The sequence below is a fragment of the Grus americana genome, chromosome 20, assembly GCF_028858705.1.
Source record: "Grus americana isolate bGruAme1 chromosome 20, bGruAme1.mat, whole genome shotgun sequence".
Classification (NCBI taxonomy): Eukaryota; Metazoa; Chordata; class Aves; order Gruiformes; family Gruidae; genus Grus; species Grus americana.
The window spans coordinates 10,044,634-10,051,454 of NC_072871.1; the positions used below are offsets into that span (position 1 = coordinate 10,044,634).

The window sequence follows — 6,821 nt, forward strand, 5'->3', positions numbered from 1 at the left end:
TTTATATTCATTAAACCCTTTTTAGCAGTCATATTTGAATAGTGTTCAGACAGAAATCAGTTTCGATGGGAACTGTTGATTTGCTTTACCCAGATGATTTCTTTTTAAAATGCGCTTTTTTTCCTAAGGACACTTTGGAAAGTAAAACTATATTTACCACAAATGTATAACTATGCAAAGAAAGAATGACTTATCTCCCAACTTTTGCACCGCTATTTAAACATTATTGGAAAGCAATGAACAATTGAGAGGCAGAAGAAACAAATAAGAAAAAAAATAAATCTAACTGAATTCCAAGATGCGACATCTGCCCCCTGCTCCTGGCTGCGCTTTGCGAGGTGCAATAGCCGAGAGCGAGACAGGACGTACTCAGCATCTTCATCCCAATAAATGCCCGTCAGGTTCATGGCCGGAGCAGTACAAAGCCTCGGTGCCCCGATAACCCGACCTTCAGCGGAACAGCACGTAACCCTCCTCTGTCCCCATGAGCCGGTGCGTGGTTATTCTCAAAACCAACATCCCGAACCACTGCTAAGCGTTACCTTTGGGAATTCACAGCAGACTCCAGCCAACCTTTCCCAAAAACCCGTTACAACATCGTTATTTCACCGAAATGTTCTACATGCGTTGCACGGAGGGAGGCGTTCGCGTGGGAACAAAACCGGGGCCGCCTTGTTCCAGGTGCCCCGGGGGATGCACAAAGGCAAAAGCTGCCTGCCGGGTCCTGGAAAAATCACCTCTTGCATCCCGAACGCGGGAGGGACGGACCTGACCCAGGCGTTTCTCTTTTTCTGTGCAGGTTCCTGTTACGCTCTGGAGACACGGGGTATTTTGAGGAAAGGGCTGTCATTTCTAGATTTTAAGGCTTCCCCCTCCATAAATACAAACCACGCGCCGAGGGCTGAGGGCACAGCACCGCAACTCGCTCCCGGTGATTTATATGTGTCAGGCTTCAACCCAGAGAGTTTCTAAAGAGCAGAAACTGCCTCAAAAGCAAATTAAAGCTCCTCTAATTCCACCACAGCAGGGTCTGGCCAGGGTCGGGCGGTGCCTTCCCACTGCATTTCGACTTGTTCCCATTCAGTATTTTTAGCTCCTGCTGTTCTGGTGGAACACAGCTCCTGGTTCACCTTGCTGCCGGCTCCGCACCGTGGCCGAGCCCTTCACCGGGCAGCCCTGTCCTCTCTTGCCTTCAGAGAGGTGCCAAAACAAACATTTGCCTTCCTCACCCCCTTGGGTCCCTGCCAGCTTACACATGCTGCACTTGAACGCTCTTAAATCTGTAGCCAGAGAAATATATTAATGTACAAATTAGTCAGAGTAATTGAAACATCCCGATCCTGCTTGACCGGGTCCTATTTACAGCAAGAACTTGACGACTGTAAAACTCAAGGCACAAGCAGGAACCAAAGCCACGCCGGCTCCGTGAGCCACCGGTGGTAAAGCCTGGCTGAGGGACCCCAGAGGCGATGCCCCTGGCGGGCAGGAGCAGGCAGGGGGTGGGCAGGGGCCAGCCCGGTCCCCACGCTCCCGGCAGGGATGCTGCTGCCCTGGGGCACGACGGGTCCCTCCCCGCTGCGGAGCTTGGCACACAGGGGTCCCCGCACGCCCCGGGGTGCTCAGGGCAGGGTTATCCCCTGTAACCCCTTCCAAAGGCTTCGGCACGCCCCAGGGGTGGTCGAGGCAGCCCGCGGCGCTGCGCCAGGACGGGTCCGAGCGAGGAGAGAGGCTGCAACGCCACGAGCAGCACCTGGGGCTGAAACGCAACGCGGCTCATGGGGGTCCCATCCTGCTGCAGTGGGACAACCTCGCTGTCCCAGTCAAAGCGAGCACGGTGCCGGTGACTCGGGCCACCAGGCATGGATGCTGCCCATGCGTGTGGGGCTGTACGGCCCCAGTCCCCCCGCATGCAGCGCCGTACCACCCCGGTCCCCATGCGTGCTGGGGCTGATGCCCGCCCAGCACTGCTCTGCCCTCGGCTCCCCTCGCTCCCCGGGGTTCGGAGCTGGCTGAGAGCGGCCCGTACCACCCCGCTGGCCCTGGGAACTGGGGTGACGAGACCCCTGGGGCTGCAGGAGCGCATGGAGAAGGGGATGCTGCAAAGGACACCCGTATCCATGGGGCTGGGATGTGGGTGCTGCTGTCTGTGCTGCCAGGGAAGATACACGGATGCTCCAAGACCCCTGGCAGAAGCCCCCCGGATGGGTAAATCCCGGATGGCGCTGACTTACCGGTGGCAGCCGCTGGCATCCTCGCAGCCTTGGGGGTCACGGGGGGCTCTGGGCAGCAGCCTGTGGCCTGGGAGCCCATGGCACGTCCCGCGGGCTCAGCGTCGGGGGCTCAGTCCCCTCCACTCCCTGGGAAGAGCCGGGGGGGAGCGGGGCAGCGCTGCGCTCCCCAGCATCACTGGCGTCGCCACGGCAACTGCTGAATGACTCACGCTCATTTATGAATGACATCAGAGATGCAGAGGAGGGGGCTGGGGGCTGAGGGCGATGCCGGGAGCAGATTTTCCTGGTTCAGTTTTGCTGGATAAAGCTGGAAGGTTTCGTGCAGGGAAAACACCCAGAGCCAGCCCTGCAGCCCCCCAGGGCAGAGTCTTGCCAGGGTCCCGTGTTATTGTGTGGGAGACCCGCGGAGTCGGGAGGGGAGGAGACACCGGGGCCCCTCCTTGGGTCAGCTCTGCTCTCTGCCCAGCACTGCCCGGCGCTGGCAGCGGGGTGCGGAGCGGGCTGGGGCAGAGCAGGATGGACACCCCAGGCAGACGGGGCCCCTCTCCCCCGTGCTGCCCTTGGGCCTTGATTCTGTTCAAAACAACCAGATTAGGGAAAAGAGTTTAGAAATCACTTGCCTTGACTGGCCTTGCCTTCACGCCGGGCACACGATCAAGGGGAGGTTGAGGTTGCATTTGTGGGGGGCACATCAGGCTCCTTGTCTTTGGTGATGCTGTGCCTGCACATCATCCTCACCGGACCCTGCCTCATCCCCTCTGAATCCTGTGGCATCCCCTCCGGACCCTGCCTCATCCCCTCTGGACCCTGTGCCATCCCCTCTGAATCCTGTGCCATCCCCTCCGGACCCTGCCCGCACCGGGGGGGCACTCGCAGCTCCCCAGCACAGTAACACCACGGGAGCTGAAAAGGGACCTCGCTTGGAAACGCGTCAAGAGGAGGGAGAAGCATCAGCTGGGCACGTGCCCAGGGGTTGAGGCCCCACCACACACAAACACTCCACGTCAGGACGTTTTCCAGAGCGTTTTGGTGGCCCCTTTGCTCACGGCCGTGCGGGGCTCCGTTACACCCGTCGGATAACCACAGCCAGAAGCGCTGACGCTCTGTCCATTCTCGCTCACAGGCTGTTAGGTCAAGCCCAATGAGACAGAATGAAATATTTTTAGTAGGATGAGAGTCCTCCACGAGGCTCTGTACTGAACAAGAGCAGTGCCAGGTCAGACAGTGACGCAGCAGCTACACGATCTCCAAGAAATAAATTTTTCTCAGCCCTCTGTGGGAGCAGCCCCGGGGGCATCACTCAACCCCTCCCCACCCAGACACCCTCTCTCCTGGGCATCCCTCCTTATGGGAGGCTGGGATCAGGGAACCCAACACTCGAAGCTTTTATTTTTAGCACGACAAGCTATAAATACAGCCCACCGTAACCCACGGAAATCTGAGCAACTGCTCGGCCCGGGAAGTGACGGCACCGGGGAAGCCCGCGGCGGCCAGAGCTGCCCGGCCAGCGCCACGCTGCCAGGTCTCCGGTGGGGAAAGACACTGTCCTGCTTCCAGACACCCGAGATGTACGAAAATACGAGGCACTTCAAACTGTTCAGGGGCTTGGCTGTGCTGGGCACGATGCTCCTGCAAGGGGGAAGAGGGGGCCGGCAGGAGGAGCGGACGGCTGCTGTCTCTGCCTGCGCGAGTGGGGAGAGGAGGGATGGGGAGGCATCGCTCAGGGGCCAGACTGCAGATTTCATGGAGGATTGTGCATTTTTTTCTGTCCTTGGGGAGTGTTCATATGTGGGAGCAGGGAGGGAAGGTGCCCGTCTGCGAGGAAGCCAGGCGTACAGGGGTAAAGGCGGAGAGCACCCCGTGATTCATCGCACGCAGCCTGGCAACAAGCTCCTGGGTAGGGGAAAACACAGATGGAAGAGGGCTGCTGCGATGCTGAGCCAACAGCACGGAAATAGGCAGCTGGTATCCTTTTAAGGATGATTTAGAAGGGTCCAAACTATTTTCCTTTTCTTGCACACTTCATGGAGGAGCCACGGGGGGTGTGCGGGGTCCAGCAGCCCGCAGTGCCTGGCTGTGCTGCTGCCCGGCTACGGGGACCACACGGGAGCAAAGATCTCACCCCGTGTGCCAAGAAATCCAGAGCGATGTCCCGAACCTCCCACGGCCCTCGCACGACGGGAAGAGGTGGAGGCGGCTGCGTGGTGGAAGCAGCAGGTTCAGCGCGGCTCTAGGGGCTGTGCTATCCCGAGGGCTGCCCCGCACACCGGCGTCAAGGAGGAGCTGAAGAATTCAACCAAACTCTGGGGTGCGGGAGCTGCCGCGGGTACGGAACTCCTGGGCGCGGATTGCCTGGGGAGCAGTCCTTCCTCAGAGGACAAATAGAGGTTCACTGCAACATAGATGTGGTTTATGCCCGAGCTATGGCTCATAAAAGCCAAGTAACCACATCATGCATAAGTGCTACAAGCCTTCCATGAATAATATTTTTTTTTTTTTGGGTGCACCAGCAGCCACTCACACCTGCACAGCACCGAGACGCTCAGACAGCCCTCGCCAAGAATTAAGCACGAAGCCTCCACAGCCACGGATGCACCGTGCAGGCAGAGCCCTGGCGCAGAACCAGCCCGACCAGCTCACCGCACGGCGCACGCTCTGCACACCGCTTCCCGGAGTGGGAGAGCTCGTTACACAACTGCTGATGGCATCGCTAACGAAACCTGTTTGAGAGCTGCAACTCTTCCCTGTGACAGCAGCGGGGAAGCGGCAGTACTGCATCCTGGGGTGCAGGATCGGTGCAGGACCCCAAGACGTGAGGTTTGCAGCCCCCCAGCTGCTGCTTTAACCACCTGCAGCCCAGCACCCGGGAGGCAGCGGCCGCGCTGCCGGAGCCCAGCACCCAGGGCCACCCGTGACTCCTCCTGGGCACTCGCGGGCCTTTTATTTGGGCAGCGGCTCCTCGGCCAAGCATCTCATTTACACCCTCGGGTTTGAGGGAGCTGGTTGGTTCTCCAGGTTTATTTTGGTCCGGTGGGGTCTGGTCCAGCACATCTCGAGTTACTGATGTTCCTTGCAGTGACCGGATTCCTGGTGACACTGGATACCCGGGGCTCGGGCACTCATGACCCTTCTCGGGTCACGCTCACAGGCAGTCGTACCAACGCTGCTCACACACGTACGCTACAGACCTGGCCACTTTCAAGTCATTTTGCAGGACCAAAGCACCGGAGGGATAGTCCAGTTCCTAAGTGCAGGTCTTGCATTTGAAGGGAAGAATTTTGAGTAGTGAGAGAAAAGAATTTGCTCCAATAATTCTGCCCCAAACCCCTGTCCCCTATAGCAAAACATCCCCAGCAGCTTCCAGAGCTGCTGCTGCTTTTGGCCAATTCCTCTTTTGTAGGAAAATAAGCATTAAACCAAAAGAAAAGCACGGAGCAAGCGATGAGATTGTCCCAGCGGGGACCGCAGCCTCGGTGGGGGCCATGGGGGTGCAGCAGCTCCCAGGGGCAGCATCCGCCGCTTCCTCCGGTTTCTGCCGAAACCCACTCCGGGCAGACAGGCTAGAGGAGCCGCCAGGTAATTGTACAACGTTCTACTCCTTTTTATGGCTCAGCGCGACTAGTGACTGCCGATTCACGGGAGAAGAGGGAGCACGTGGAAGGGGACAGCCCGACCACTGCGCAGCTTGCTGGGAGGGGGGACGGTAACCCACCCATGGAGGGAGAGGGAACGGGAGCGACTCTCGCCACACAGTTTGCGGTGTTAGTAACGTCTCACCTGGCCAACACCGAGCTGTATTTTCACAGCCGAGTGCAACCTGTACTCACCTTCCCCACCTCTGGGGTACAGCCTCGGCTCAGCTGGAGGTGGCAGCGAGCCTCTCTCCTTATCGGGGCTGGAGAACGCCAGCAACGCGTCTCCGTGCCGAAAGCACGCTTCTCATCTGGAGTGACAAACACTACAGCAATTACAACCCATCTTGTCACTCAGATAGCAGCGCTTTTTAAAGGTGTGGATTTCTGCCCAGACCTGCTGTACCAGTTTAGTGTAAGTACTATTATCTAATGATACACCACAAGCTGCTTTATGGGTTTTTTGGATTTTCATTTTAAATTAGTGGAGAGCTGGACCTTTGAACTGTCCTGCGGCCTACTGCTAATCCGGGCATTAAAGGAAATCTGAGTTAGGGGCCACCTGGCACCAAGAGAATCCCCGGATTTACCGCCACCACATTTACAAACCTGCACCCAACAACAGCGTTTAGATGTCTCACGTGCTAATCCTCCATCTTTCAAAGGATGCAACAAAAATTACTCTGCACCCCTCACCAGTTGCTGTAACATGTGCTAAACAAACAGGCTGCTGGCAGGTGCTCGTCCTGGCCCTGAACATTGTGTGAAAATGCTAATAACCCCACCTCTTCCTTAGAGAAATAACCTCACACGTTTACACTCCCATCAGTTGCCTCTGAGGCAACCGCACACACGTGGGAAAGCTCCGAGGCGCTTCCCCGCTCATTGACAAATAGCCAGAAGGGCTTTTTGGTGTCACCACGTGCAAGTGGCCGCGTCCCATCACTCCGCCAGCTGC

The 6,821-nt window shown here is 57.7% G+C and overlaps 1 protein-coding gene across 1 annotated transcript in view; it reads right to left on the reverse strand.

Annotated features, from left to right (window-relative positions):
- The window catches only part of CAMSAP1 (calmodulin regulated spectrin associated protein 1), a 35,941-nt gene extending 33,536 nt beyond the window's left edge, over nt 1-2,405 (reverse strand). Inside the window, exon 1 of the mRNA XM_054848835.1 lies at nt 2,232-2,405. The gene's annotated coding sequence lies outside the window, so the exon portion shown is untranslated. The remainder of the gene's footprint in view (nt 1-2,231) is intronic.
- Between the last annotated feature and the right edge of the window lie 4,416 nt (nt 2,406-6,821).